The 15,716-nt window shown below is 43.4% G+C and overlaps 1 long non-coding RNA gene across 1 annotated transcript; it reads left to right on the forward strand.

Moving 5' to 3' along the window:
• The first annotated feature begins 6,247 nt into the window (after positions 1-6,247).
• LOC106607605 (uncharacterized) lies at positions 6,248-7,962 on the forward strand. The gene is made up of 4 exons (XR_001329235.2): positions 6,248-6,581; positions 6,919-7,128; positions 7,377-7,534; positions 7,691-7,962. It is a non-coding gene; the product is annotated as an uncharacterized lncRNA (long non-coding RNA).
• The last annotated feature ends 7,754 nt before the right edge of the window (positions 7,963-15,716 follow it).

Consider the following 15,716-nt stretch of genomic DNA (forward strand, 5'->3'; position numbering starts at 1 on the left):
AAATTGTCAGTAAAAGACATTACCGAAAAAAAATTATTTACTTGAAGGGATATTCTTAAACTCCTACAATTAGATGTTACTATTGTGAAATGTTTGAGTAAACTAATCTAATTGAGTGCCCTTATTTGCTTTAATGTTCACAGAACCATGTTTGCTGTGGTTAATTTTCCAAACGAAGATTACATTTTAGCTGTCATCTCAAAACCCTGGTGCACCAAGGACAAATGATATTGTCCTCCATACAAGAGCCAAGAGAGGTTAAGGCAGTGATGTCGCACGCACAGCCGGACATTGATACATGGGAGGTGTATTCAATTACTGAAGACAAAGAGTGAGTACTTTAACTGAATATTAAGATACTAAATGTCTCGTTTGCAGCCATTTATAGCTGAACTGATAAGCTCCTGTTTCGTGATGTTTTCAGATTCATATGAGAAAGCCCATGAGTGCCTGGTTCAGGCAGAAAAAGGCTCAAGCCTGAAAACAGAGCCAGTCTGTGTTTGAAATAAAAGGAATCTAAACACCACACTTCTACTCTGAAAACTTCATGCTTGCTGTCATTCCCAGGCGAAATCCTAAATTTGATTAGACCGATTCTGAGGAGTCTGACGCTGATCATAACCAGCACCCACCAGCACAAAAGACCCCCAAATTCACCCAAAAAAGGGTTGATTCCACACACAAAAAAAGTATATGCAAAATTTCATTTCTTGGCAATGAATTGTTCATACAAAGTATGAGTCTAATTTTCACAACCTACATTTCATTTGCACAATTTGCAACAGTATTTCTAGAGTAGACCCTCTTTGTCACTCTCTGCTGGGGGTAAGTGCCTCGTATGTACTGAATATAATGAAGTATATGACATAATATGCTTAAGAACTAATAATGTTATAATGTGTTTTTTGAAGGAATGCTGAAATAGTTTGGCTGTGAACTCAGATGTATAGGACAAATAACTATGCTTAACTTTGATCTGAACAGGTCCTCAGTCCTCTTCGTGTTACAGGGGCCAGCTGCCAGTCTGGGGCCAGCTGCCAGTCTGAAGGTACCTGATCTTGCCCATCATATTATCTGAGGTGTAAAGGGAGAAATGCTCTACAATGATAATCTTTTCAAAAAACACACGGGTGTTTCCCTGTAATTATTGCTTTCATGCAATGATTATCAACACAAACCGAAGGTTATGTATGTAACCACAGTTATGTGAGCTATTTGGATCACTCCAATATATTGATATCACTCCGCGGCGGAGGGATACATCCGAGGTGAGGATTTACAGATTTACTCACGGCTGAGGTCAGCCCCATATATAGACCCCATGGCTGCGACACACGTTCTCTACATCATTTTTGAGGTGCCTCTAGCACCGTAGAGGATTGGAGTGATCCAAATAGCTCACATATCCGTGGTTACATACGTAACCTTCGTTATGTTCACTGGTCACCATAGCAGCACCCACCTGTAGCACGCGCTCCAGCAGGTATATCTCTCTGGTCACCCCCAAAGCCAATTCCTCCTTTGGCCGTCTCTCCTTCCAGTTCTCTGCCAATGACTGGAACGAACTACAAAAATCTCTGAAACTGAAAACACTTATCTCCCTCGCTAGCTTTAAGTACTAGCTGTCAGAGCAGCTCACAGATCACTGCACATAGCCCATCTATAATTTAGCCCAAACAACTACCTCTTCCCCTACTGTATTTATTTATTTATTTTGCTCCTTTGCACCCCATTATTTCTATTTCTACTTTGCACTTTCTTCCACTACAAATCTACCATTCCAGTGTTTTACTTGCTATATTGTATTTACTTTGCCACCATGGCCTTTTTTGCCTTTACCTCCCGTATCTCACCTCATTTGCTCACATTGTATATAGACTTATTTTTCTACTGTATTATTGACTGTATGTTTGTTTTACTCCATGTGTAACTCTGTGTTGTTGAATGTTGTCGAACTGCTTTGCTTTATCTTGGCCAGGTCGCAATTGTAAATGAGAACTTGTTCTCAACTTGCCTACCTGGTTAAATAAAGGTAAAATAAAAATAAATAAATAAATAAATAAAATCTTTCACTATATTGGATCACTCCAAAATATTGATATACTCATACCAGATTACTCGGTGCTAGAGGGAACTGGCCAGCCAGCGACGAAGTGCAGGGGCCGTCAATGTGGAAGGGGGGTCTCGGCACAGTCCACGGAAGGGGAGGCGACGCCCAGCACCGCTGAACCAACCACAGAGGGAGGTGCCACATTTACCCAATAGTACCTAGCAAAGGTGCAAAAGGAAGCCCAGCTGGCCACAGCACAGATATCAGCGATATACTCCTCTCAGTAAAGCCCAAGACGCAGCCACACCAGGTGTTGAATGTGCCACCACAGGATCCCAGCACTGGCCTGCCAGCCAGGCAGTATGCTGGCGTAATCATTTCCACGATCCAGTGAGAGAGCCTTTGCTTTGATAGCCAAGCCCCCAGGACTATCTCACCATAGCAGACTAAGAGCTGGTATGTTGTTCTCACTGACCGCACAGGGCACAGCATGCCGGAGGGAGGCTCAGACTCCCCCACCACTGCCGGGGGGTCGTAAGCAGACAGGATAAACGGGATGTTCACATGCCTGTCTGACAGAAACTTCGAGAGGAATAAAGGGTTGGGGCGGAGAGATATACTCCTCCCCCCGGGGTCCATCCGGTAGCACTCAGAACTTACCGAAAGAGCATGGAGCTCACCTACCCTCTTCATGGAAGTAATCACTATAGAGAGGTGTTTCAAGGAGGCAGACTCCAATGGTTCGAAAGGCGGCTTTGCCAAAGCTGCCAATACCACATCCAGATCCCAGCTCGCCATTGAGCGGGTCCTAGCTGGACGCAGGGACAAACCCCCTTCATAAACCTGGAGACGAAGGGATGGCGCCCCACTGGCCTGTCCATCCACCCCACATGGCGGGCAGATATAGCGGCCAAATACCCTCTCAGTGTTGAGGCTGCCAAACCCTCATCCAAGCGAGACTGCAGGTATTGGAGGACATAGTGCACCCCGCATGACTCAGGCACAACCTCAATACTAGTGCACCAAGAGCAGAACAACTGCCAGCGCAACTGGTATGCCGCGGTTGTAGCCGGCGCCCTTGCATTCTGCATGGTGTTCATTACACCCTCTTGTAGTCCTAACATGGACCATTGGTGCCGTTCAGAGGCCAAGCCCACAGACTGAGGCGGTGCGGCCTTAGATGCCACAGAGTTCCCCTGGCCTGAGACAGCAGGTCCTGTCTCAGGGGAAGTTGCCAAGGTGTTCCAGACAACAGCGACAGGAGAAGGCTGAAGCAGGGTCATCTGGGCCAGTATAGGGCCACCAGAAACAGATGATGCTCTGCCAACCTGGTCCTGTCCAGCACAACCTGGATCAGGGGAAAAGGGGGGAATGTGTCAAGCTCCAACCCTGGCCAATCGTGAGCCAGAGCATCCAAGCCCAGAGGCCCTGGTGGCTCTGACATGGAGTACCACAGGGGGCAGTGCGCATTGTACAGGGAGGTAAACAGGTCCACCTGCACCCTCCTGAACTTGTCCCACAGGTGCTGCACCACCTGGGGATGTAGGCTCCAGTCCCAAGGTGCCCTCCCTCAAGAGCATATCCACTGCCACATTCAGGATACCAGGTATGTGTGCTGCGCGTAGAGACGCTAGACGTCCCTGAGTCCAGAGAAGGAGCTCCCGTGCCATGAGATGGAGGCAGTGTGACCTCAGTCCACCCTGATGGTTGATGTAAGCCACCACTGTGGTGTTCTTACCAGGACATGTCTTCCCATCAGATGTGGAAGGAAAGACTGCAGGGCTTACCAGTACAGCTCGGAGTTCTAGTGTATTGATGTGCCTGCCGCTCCAAGGGGGTAGCCAACAGCCCTTGGCCAACCTGCCCTTGGTCACACCCCCCCAGCCGAACTGGGCGGCGTCTGTGCTGACCAGCTCTCAGTGGCACATCCTCAGCATCTCCACCCCACCTGAGAGAAAGGAGTGACAGCGCCACCTCAACAATGTCCTGAGGTACTGTGCGGTCAACCGCAGCTGGCGGTGACGGTGGTGCTTCAGGTGCAGCCGGTGGGAGTTGAACCACTGTTGAAGAGGCCGGAGATGGATCAGGCACAGGGGAATCAACAAGGAGGCCGCCGTCAGCAAGCCCAACAGGCATTGGCAGGTTAGGAAAGAGTGTGTGGAGTCACCCATGGGGACTCCACACACTCTTCCCACTTTGCCCTTTGAGACCAGGAGAAGCGGCCGAGGCCAGGGAAGGGTGTCCCAGGGGTTCTGCCGGGGCCCTCCTTTCCTCTGGCGCCCTGAGCACCTGGGTCCCCCAGGCACATCCCTATGGCAGTGATGGTTGATAGGTTGTTGTCCCACCGCACGCTGTGCCCCTCCCTGCTGTCATTCCTCAGGACGAGGCGATTGGGCAGGAGAGGGACCCTACTGTCGTTCGGGTGCAGGTGGGTGGCGATGGTCCGTCTGCCTCGGACCCGTGGCCTGAGGAGGTGGCATGAACCGTCTCAAGGTCTCCCGGTCTACAAACCTATCGGTCTGCTTCAGAATGTCATTAACCCCTGTGCCAAAGGTCAGCCCTGGGGTGATGGGGAGAGTGGCAAATGTACTCTGGAGAGCAGCTGGCAGACAGGATTGGGCCAGACAGAGATGGCGCTGGGAGGTAAGCACCTGCGCCAGGGTCCGTCCGTTGGAGCAGGCCACATCCCTCTGGAGCAGGTAAAGCAGACAAGACAACTCCATTGCTTCCCGAGGGAGCTCCTCTGTGCCCCCCTGCAGCCGGAGCAACAGAGTTTGCAGGTAGGCCTGCAGCAGCATGGCCAAGAGACACGGCCAAGAGAGCAGAGGGACCCATACGTGGCTTTCAAGTCCACATCAAAGACTCTGGGAGGGTCCCGGGTTCAGTCGCGGGTGCCGCCCTATAATCTCACAATCTGGGAGGACCATGGCAGCTATCATGGTGTCCATGGTCGGGTACTCCCGGAGACCCGACTGACTCTGCGCCTGCCACATAATTCCATGGTCCAGTCTCTGCTGTGAGTCGGAAGCGCCCCCTGGCAGAGGCCCAGCTCTCCTGCAAGGCCTCACGGAACTCAGCAGAGATGGGAACAGATGGAGAGTCATCACTGTCCACCAGTTTGATGTCCAGTGCAGTGGCTACCCGAGTGAGTAGGCCCCTCACAGTCTCTCGAGCCGCTGGGGGCGATGAAGCCCCACCACCAGCATCTGATGGACTGTCAGCCTGGTGGTGAACAGTGCCAGCATCGTCCCCTAGGAACAGCCTATCACTGGCCAACAGGGAACAGCTGTCGTCGCCATAGAAGCTATCAACCTCCTGATGCAGGGCATGCGCCCTCCGTTCAAGGTGGTCCCAGCCGTCCGACTCCTGCCCCCATCCAGGACTGGCAGCAGATGGCCTCTACCTGTGCTGGCTCCGGCAACACTTCCCAGGAGGGGTACTGTGCCCAGTAGAGCGACTAACAGCTCGCTGGTGCGCCACTCTTGAGGGAGGGAGCTCGTCCCCAGCCTGAGCCAGAGCCTGGCCAACCCAATTGAGCATGGCCTCCAATCGCGCCAGGTGCAGACGTTCTGAGAACACCACACAAAACAGGCATCCAGTAGGGCACTCCACCGCAATCTCCGCGTGGCTCAAACCCAGGCAGTGCATACACAAACAAGGTTTGTGGATCTCCAGGGGGATGCCACCATCACACCTGTCACAAAGGGAAGCCATAAGCTCAGCCAAGCCAGCAAGGCACGGGGCAGGGGTCCGACGCCCTGGGAGAGCTTATGTCGTGACCCACTTGGAGGAATAGGAACCCAGTAAGGGATTCCCAATACCTCTGCAAAAACAGGGAAGACCCGTGTGGGAAAAACAGGCAGACAAAAAACAGCAACCAGGTAATGGATTTGATTTATGTGGTTTTTTGTGGTTTTATTTATGCCAACTGCAATATTACCTATCTGGTTTAATATCCAAGCAGTAAAAACAGCACCATATGATAGAATAACTCTGTTAAGGAACTCCAAAGTTAATGTCTCAATGTAGTGGAAGCCCACCACAATACTCTTACATTCTGCAGGGGAAAGAACAAGAAAAAAACCTTGTAGGGTAATTTGGCGCCGTGACAGCATGTTAAGCAATTCACAACACACACAGAACAAGCCAGACGGCAAGTTGTGTAAGGTAAATACAGTTTGTGGCAGCAAGAGCCACCAATATATTAAAGGATGCACACGGAGTCGTAATGTAACGCTAACTAAACACAAGCACGACAAACCACAGACAGAAGATACAGATCAACCTTACGCAGGGAGTGGAGCACTCAACAGGAGGGGGTGGCCATGTGGCAGTATTCCACTGTACACTTGTTACTGCATACAGTCTATTAGAAAAGCAATCTGCCTACTACCAGCAGCAATTCTGTAAAGATACATTTAAATAAAAAGAAGAATTATTCTAGCTGTTCTTAGGTAGTTCTTTTGAAAATTCTCATCTCAAACAGATCAATCCTCTTCATCACTGGGCCCTGCTGCTAGTCAGTCTGAAGGTAACTGCAATATGTTCTACTTGTAGTGCGAGGGGCTCCATAATTACATCAAGCGGAATGTTATAATATATATGTATTTTGTATATTTACTGTAAATGACAGTGGCAAATCCTCAGCCGCGGAGTGACACCAATATATTGGAGTGATCTAATATAGTTAATTCAACAACCAAAAAATGTACAAGTAGGATATGCTTACAGTGTCAGCATTGGTTATGCACATTTGGCCCTTGCGTTCCATAACTCAGAATCAGACCTGTTTTCATAGAGCTTTTATCTTGTCATTCGAAAAGAATAGGTTTCCAAAGTTTATAACTTGCCCACTGTCATATGTTAAGATTTCCACAGGCTGATTCTTCAGCACCTGAGGAAATTGGCAGAGGATGTCAGAGAGTTGCAATACCAGACCACAGTAAACAGGAAGCTCTTAATGCAACTGACCAATGGGTCTCAAGGGTACATGGTTCTGCCAGAGGACATTGTGCTTCCTTTGAAGGACAGGCTGATGCTGGAGAAGCTTGAACATCGGCTTGCTGGGAATGAAATTGGTAATTGGCAAGAACATGGTATCACACATGCACATACAGTTAACACCAGAGGTTTTTGGACAGCGACACTTTTTATCATCGTTGGGGCTCTGTCGATGGGATTAAATATTGGGATATTGTACATGTTAAGTAATTGGGTGCTTATGAAGTCTGTGACTGGGAAGAGCTCCCCACTGCTTTTCTTAAGAGGGACTTGACCTGTAGATTCTGCTCTGTAGACCACTAACTATGGACAATTTATTTTACAGGTGAGGTTTTTGGCTGCTAAAGGGGGCAAGTCCGTCAAAGACTCAGTGAGGAGGATGTTTGCCTGCCTTGTCTCCAACGACCTGTCCAGGCTTTGTAACTGGACCGGCTTGGGACATAAGATCTCTTTCACAGCTAGCTTTTAAAAGCATTGTTCACAGTAAGTTTGTATTAATCTATGAATTCACTTTCTAGTAATATAGATATATTTGATTAAACCTGGACACTGAATCTGAAACATGATGTGTTTAAATAGTTCTTGATCTTGTTCTTTCATGAAGAACAAATATTGATAAAAATTGTTCTGTGATTTCAGGAGCGATAAGAAAGAACCCCTCTACAAAAGAGGCAACAGAGGGGAACCTCCAAGAGGTGGTCGCAAATTTCTGAAGGGAGCTGCTGACAGAGAAGGGGGTAGGAAAGAAACACAGGCCAATTGATGAGGCTGAATAAACAATTTTCTGTTTGTCTGGGTATATTGTACTGTTACATACTCATTATTTCGATTAATATGATTTTCTGTAATAACAATTAGAAGCCTATATATATATTATAATTGTATAATATATTTTTTTTATTATAAAATGCATATTCATTCAATGTAGATATTTTTGTATTGTAATGTGTTTTACAATAAATTAGCAAAACATTTTGAGAGGAGTGCACATTATTTCGGATTGATTACTGTGTGGAAAGACACTGATAATATGAACGGTGGTATAATATGGTCCGCTGGTGGTCCGCTGGAAAAACACTGAAATGACACATATGGAATCATGTAGTAACCAAAAAGTGTTAAACAAATCAAAGCATATTTTTTTATATTTGAGATTATTCAAAGTAGCCACCCTTTGCCTTGATGACAGCTTTTCATCCTCTTGGCATTCATGAGCTTCATGAGGAATGCTTTTATAACAGTCTTGAAGGAGTTCCCACATATGCTGTGCACTTGTTGGCTGCTTTTCCTTCACTCTGCGGTCCAACTCATTCATCCTAAACCATCTCAATTGGGTTGAGGTTGGGTGATTGTGGAGGCCAGGTCATCTGATGCAGCACCATCACTCTCATTCTTGGTCAAATAGCCCTTACACAGCCTGGAGGTTGTCCTGTTGCAAAACAAATGATAGTCCGACGAAGCGCAAACCAGATGGGATGGCGTATCGCTGCAGAATGCTGTGGTAGCCATGCTGGTTGAGTGTGCCTTGAATTCTAAATAAATCACAGACAGTTTCACCAGCAAAGCACCCCCACACAATCACACCTCCTCCTCCATGCTTCACGGTTGGAACCACACATGTGGAGATCATCTGTTCACCTACTCTGCGTCTCATAAAGACACAACGTTTTGAACCAAAAATTGCCAATTTGGATGCATCAGAACAAAGGATAGATTTCCACCGGTCTAATGTCCATTGCTCATGTTTCTTGGCCCAAGCAAGTCTCTTCTTATTGGTGTCATTTAGTAGTAGTTTCTTTGCAGCAATTCGACCATGACGGCCTGATTCACACAGTCTCCTCTGAGCAGTTGATGTTGAGATGTGTCTGTTACTTGAACTCTATGAAGCATTTGTATGGGCTGCAATCTGAGGTGCAATTAACTCTAATGAACATATCCTCTGCAGCAGAGGTAACTCTGGGTCTTCCTTTCCTGTGGCGGTCCTCATAAGAGCAAGTTTCATCATATCACTTGATGGTTTTTGCGACTGCACTTACAAAAAACTTTCAAAGTTCCTGATATTTTCCTGATTCACTGACCTTCATGTCTTAAAGTAATGATGGACTGTTGTTACTCTTTGCTTATTTGAGCTGTTCTTGCCATACACCGCGTGCACAATTATTAGGCAAGTGAGTATTCTGATCTTATCATTATTTCTATTCACATTTTCGAACTCCAAACCATATAAACTTGAATGCTTATTGGATTTAATCATTTTCAGGTGATATGTATTTGTGTAATGAGGGAGGGTGTGGCGAAAGTGAATAACACCTTATATCAAGGTGTGCATAATTATTTGGCAGCCTCATTACCTCAGGTAAAATGGCCCAAAAAAGAAATTGAACTGACACTGAAAAGACAAAAATGTAAAATGCCTTTCAGACGGATGCGACACTCTTTAAATAGCTAAACTATTGAGGTGTGACCATCGGACATTCAAACGTTTTGTTGCGAATAGTCAACTGGGGCACAAGAAACGCATGGGGAAGAAAAGGCGCAAATTAACTGCAAAAGACTTAAGAATTAAACGTCAAACTACCAGGAACCCATTATCCTCCAGTGCCACCGTATTCCAGAACTGCAACCTACCTGGAATGTTCAGAAGTACAAGGTGTCAAGTGCTCAGAGACATGGCCAAGGTCAAGAAGACTGAAACAAGACCACCACTGAATAAGATTCAGAAGTTGAAACGTCAAGATTGGGCAAAGAAATACCTGAGGACAGATTTTTCAAAGGTTTTATGGACAGATGAAATGAAAGTGACTCTTGATGGACCAAATGGATGGGCCCGTGGCTGGATCAGTAATGGGCACAGGGCACCACTTTGAGTCAGGTGCCAGCAAGGTGAAGGAGGGGTACTGGTATGGGCTGCTATCATTGAGGATGAGGTAGTTGGACGTTTTCGGGTTGAAGATGGACTGAAACTCAACTCCCAAACCTACTGCCAGTTTCTGGAAGATTCTTTCGTCAAACAGTGGTACAGGAAGAAGTCCTCAGCATTCTAGAAGGCCATTATCTTTATGCAGGACAATACTCCATCACATGCATCCAAGTACTCCACTGCTTGGCTGGCCAGCAAGGGCCTCAAAGATACCTGAATAATGACCTGGCCCCCTTCCTCACCTGACTTGAATCCTATTGAGAACTTGTGGGCCCTTCTCAAACGTGATATTTACAGTGATGGAAGACAATACACCTTTTTGAACAGCATTTGGGAGGCTGTGGTTGCTGCTTCAGCGAAAATTGATTGTGAACAGATCAAGAAACTGACAGACTCCATGGATGGAAGGCTCATGGCAGTTATTGAAAATAAGGGTGGCTATTTTGGTCACTGAATATTTTTGAAAGGCCAAAAATGTTATATAATTGTCATTTTGTGTTACTTATCTGTTACACTTACTCTAAAAATTGAGAATAAACAAGTGAGTTGAGAGAAATAGTTTTTGTAATTTAGTTGCCTAATAATTCTGCACACTAATAGTTGCCTAATAATTGTGCACACTTATATATTTCCCTGAGAAAGACAAAACTGACTTTTCCTTTGTTAAACATTCAGGTTTGAGGTTCAATAACATTTTGGATTAACTGAGAGCATTGCATTTGTTCAACAACAAAATTAATCCCGAGGAATACAATTTACCTAATAATTGTGCACGCAGTGTAATATGGACTTGATCTTTTACCAAATAGGGCTATCTTCTGTATACCACGCCTACCTTGTCACAACACAACTGATTGGCTTAAACGCATTAAGAAGGAAAGAAATTCCACAAATTAACTTTTAACAAGGCACACCTGTTAATTGAAATGCATGAATGAGTAGGTGTGTCCAAACGTATGACTGGTACTGTAAGTACTTTACACCACTGATATTGGTCAAATATTTATGGTTATAACATACGGTCAAAAACAATCTCCAGCTAACATCTATTAGTAAAGGCTTAACTGAGTTGAGAAACAAATATTCCACAGATAACATTATTGTTGGAGGTGATTATAATGTTGCTCCTGATGACTGGATGGATAGGTATCCCACCAGGCATTCAGCCCATTGTTTTAATAACTTAATTCTACATTTATGCTCCAACTTTCAACTTTCCGATGTTTGGCGTTCTCAGAATCAAACTTTAAAAACATTTCTTGGTTTAACTCTACATCTAGCGACACACAATTCTAATTTAGAATTGATTATTTGTCAGTATCTTCCAATCTTATGAATCTTGTCAGTGAATGTATTCTTTCCTTTTGTTTTGATAATGACAACAGATTTTCTAAAGCATACTTGAAATGTAACTCTTTTCTTTTAAAGAATGAGTAATTTTGTTTACAGTCTAAAGATCTTATCAGAGAGACCTGTCCTGATTCTGCTCTTTCTTCTACTAACAAATGAGAAATGATTAAAGTCAGATTTCCGATGTCTTGCCATCACTACTGGTAAAATGCTAGCTCAGAAACTATTCTACAAGCAGATGGATATTATTGTTGATATTAACCCCCCCCCCCCAATTAGTTTTTTACACTGCTACTACTCACAGTTTATTGTCTATGCATAGTCACTTCTCCCCTACCTACATGTATAAATTACCTTGACTAGCCTGTACCCCCGCACACTGACTCGGTACCGGTACCCCCTGTATATAGCCTCGTTATTGTTACTTTATTGTGCTACTTTTTATTATTTTTTACTTGAGTTTATTTGGTAAATATTTTCTTAACTTTTTCTTGAACTGTACTGTTGGTTAAGGGCTTGTAAGTAAGCATTTCACCGTAAGGTCTACACGTTAAATTCGGCGCATGTGACAAATAAAGTTTGATTTGATTTAAATGAAGATGAAAAAGCCGAGCTTGCTAAATGCCAATGTGAACTGGATGACATATACAACAATAAAGCACAGGGTGCCTTCATCCGTTCAAAGGCCAAATGGATTGAGAAAGGGGAAAAAAACATCTTATTTCTTTAACTTGTAGAAAAGTAGGCAGACTAGGAATAGTATTTCATCCATTTATGTAAATGACACTATATCTGATGATATATAATGATATTAGCAGTTCAATGGCTATGAGTAATGGAACATCCCCTCATTTCTTTATTTTTAGAGGAATTAGACAGGGTTGTCCAATCTCCCCTCTTTTATTTATTTTAGCCACAGATTTACTAGCCGTATTTCTTATTTCTTAAATCTGAGAATTTAAAAGGGATCTATATTTTTGGTAAAGATAAATATATAAATGTCAGTCAAAGTTATACATTTCAGTCCATTTGCAGATGATACTGCCCTTTTCCTAAAGGATAGGGTCTACATTACCTCCATAACTGTTAAAAAGGAAGTTAAATATTTTGGAATTGTTATCACTAAAAAAAATCAGATAGAGAATCTTTAAACATTGATAGTAGGATTAATTCCATGAGAGTTTTGTTAAGTTGGGGGCTGCAACATAATATCTCAATTTTGGGTTGTATTCTTTTGTCCAAGACCGATGGTTTATCTAGAATAATTTACCCAAGTCAGTCCCTTTTTTCTTTCTTCTAATAACATTAAAAAAGTCAATTCTGTTATATTTACAATTATTTGGAGGAATGAAACGCATTATATTTGTAAATCTCAATTAGTGAATGACTATGATCGTGAAGGTTTACAGGCTATTGATTTTGAGTCATAAGTGGGTACTTTTAGAATGAAATGGTTGAAATGATGTCTGTCTAATCCTACCTCTATGCGGTATCATATCCCTAACAGTCTGTTTAATAAACTTGGTGGACTTGAATTCCTAATGAAATGTGATTTAACCTGTTTGGGATAGGGGGCAGTATTTTCACGGCCGGATAAAAAACGTACCCGATTTAATCTGGTTACTACTCCTGCCCAGAAACTAGAATATGCATATAATTAGTAGATTTGGATAGAAAACACACAAGTTTCTAAAACTGTTTGAATGGTGTCTGTGAGTATAACAGAACTCATATGGCAGGCAAAAACCTGAGAAGATTCCAGGCAGGAAGTGGCCTGTCTGACAATTTGTAGTCCTTCTGTTGAATCTCTATCGAAATTACAGCATCTGTGCTGTTACGTGACACTTTCTAAGGCTTCCATTGGCTATCTAAAGCCTTTAGAAAGCGGAATGACGCGTCTCCTGTCTCTGGGCAAAGTACAGCAGCAGAGTTTGTAAGTGGACTGCCTGGGGACAGTGCGCGTTCACGAGACCTCACCATTTTTTTTCTTTCACTCTTTGAATGAATACACCGCTGCCCGGTTGGAATATTATTGCTATTTTATGAGAAAAATAGCATAAACATTGATTTTAAACAGCGTTTGACATGCTTCTAAGTACGGTAATGGAATATTTTGAAATCTTTTGTCACGAAATGCGCTCGCGCGTTACCCTTCGGATAGTGACCTGAACGCACGAACAAAACGGAGGTATTTGGATATAACTATGGATTATTTGGAACTAAAACAACATTTGTTGTTGAAGTAGAAGTCCTGGGAGTGCATTCTGACGAAGAACAGCAAAGGTAATCCAATTTTTCTAATAGTAATTCTGAGTTTATGTTGCCCCAAACTTGGTGGGTGTCAAATTAGCTAGCCATGGTGGCTGAGCTATGTACTCAGAATATTGCAAAATGCGCTTTCGCCAAAAAGCTATTTTAAAATCTGACACAGCGTTTGCATAAAGGAGTACTGTATCTATAATTCTTAAAATAATTGTTATGTATTTTGTCAACGTTTATCATGAGTAATTTAGTAAATTCACCGGAAGTTTTCAGTGGGTATGCTAGTTCTGAACATCACATGCTAATGTAAAAAGCAGTTTTTTTTATATAAATATGAACTTGATTGAACAAAACATGCATGTATTGTATAACATAATGTCCTAGGAGTGTCATCTAATGAAGATCATCAAAGGTTAGTGCTGCATTCAGCTGTGGTTTGGGTTTTTGTGACATATATGCTTGCTTTGAAAATGGCTATGTGATTATTTTGGGCTGGGTACTCTCCTGACATAATCTAATGTTTTGCTTTCGCTGTAAAGCCTTTTTGAAATCGGACAATGTGGTTACATCAAGGAGAAGTGTATCTTTAAAATGGTGTAAAATAGTTGTATGTTTGAGAAAGTTGAATTATGACATTTTGTTATTTTTGAATTTGCCGCCCTGATATTTCACTGGCTGTGTACCGCAGGTGGGACGCTTGCGCCCCACGTAGCCCATAAAGTTAATTACCTGTGAAATTGTATAAGTTTCACCAGCAAATTGCATTTTTCTGAAAAATGATATTCAAGCACATTTTTCACCCCCATAAAACATTGATTTGGAATAATAGTTATTAAAATTAATAGGAAATCCATTTTTAAAAGCCTTTGGTTTGACAAGGGTATTAATTTTGTATGTGATTTGTTAGACAACACTGGGGAGTTTCTTACGTTTGATGAGTTCATTGATAAATTTCAGGTTTGCAAAGCAATTCCACTTCCTTTACTTGGACTTATTAAGAACCCTTTGTTATATTATGCGGTTGTTCCCACTTTTCCAAGTTCACAAATTAATGACTTGAACCTTTTGGATAAAGAAATTCAACAGTAAGTGGATACAATTAGCAGTTAATTAAGTAATTTTAGGTGATTATAATTCAATATATTGCTTTGGAAGTGACCAACCCATGCTATGGTCAAAAGCAACTACCTTTTACCTTGTCCAGTTATCCCAAAAGTTAAAAAAAAACTCATTTAAAAATATTATCTTCCATCTACCCTGTTAATTTCTTCCACAAAAGGTTCCATTTTGACAAAGTGCCTTGTTTTTGTTCCTCTGATTCAGAATCTATAGAACATTTCTTTTCATGCCGCCATTCTAGTAAACTATGAATTGAAATTCATGAAAGGTTGTGTGTAAAATCTCAAAAGTTACCAATGTTTACCAAAAGTTACCAATGTTAAATGGCATTATGCTTCTCTTGGCCAAAAATTAGATTCACAAATGTAAATGGGGTGGGGAAAATTCCTTATTTTTAAGTTTCCATTGAACTGTTGCAATTTTATAAATACATTTACATTTAAGTCATTTAGCAGACGCTCTTATCCAGAGCGACTTACAAATTTCACCTTATGATATCCAGTGGAACAACCACTTTACAATAGTGCATCTAAATCTTTTAAGGGGGGGGTTAGAAGGATTACTTTATCCTATCCTAGGTATTCCTTAAAGAGGTGGGGTTTCAGGTGTCTCCGGAAGGTGGTGATTGACTCCGCTGTCCTGGCGTCGTGAGGGAGCTTGTTCCACCATTGGGGTGCCAGAGCAGCGAACAGTTTTGACTGGGCTGAGCGGGAACTGTGCTTCCTCAGAGGTAGGGGGGCCAGCAGGCCAGAGGTGGATGAACGCAGTGCCCTTGTTTGGGTGTAGGGCCTGATCAGAGCCTGAAGGTATGGAGGTGCCGTTCCCTTCACAGCTCCGTAGGCAATCACCATGGTCTTGTAGCGGATGCGAGCTTCCACTGAGAGAGCGGAGGAGCGGGGTGACGTGAGAGAACTTGGGAAGGTTGAACACCAGACGGGCTGCGGCGTTCTGGATGAGTTGTAGGGGTTTAATGGCACAGGCAGGGAGCCCAGCCAACAGCGAGTTGCAGTAATC

The sequence above is a fragment of the Salmo salar genome, chromosome ssa06 (assembly GCF_905237065.1).
Source record: "Salmo salar chromosome ssa06, Ssal_v3.1, whole genome shotgun sequence".
NCBI classification, from domain to species: domain Eukaryota; kingdom Metazoa; phylum Chordata; class Actinopteri; order Salmoniformes; family Salmonidae; genus Salmo; species Salmo salar.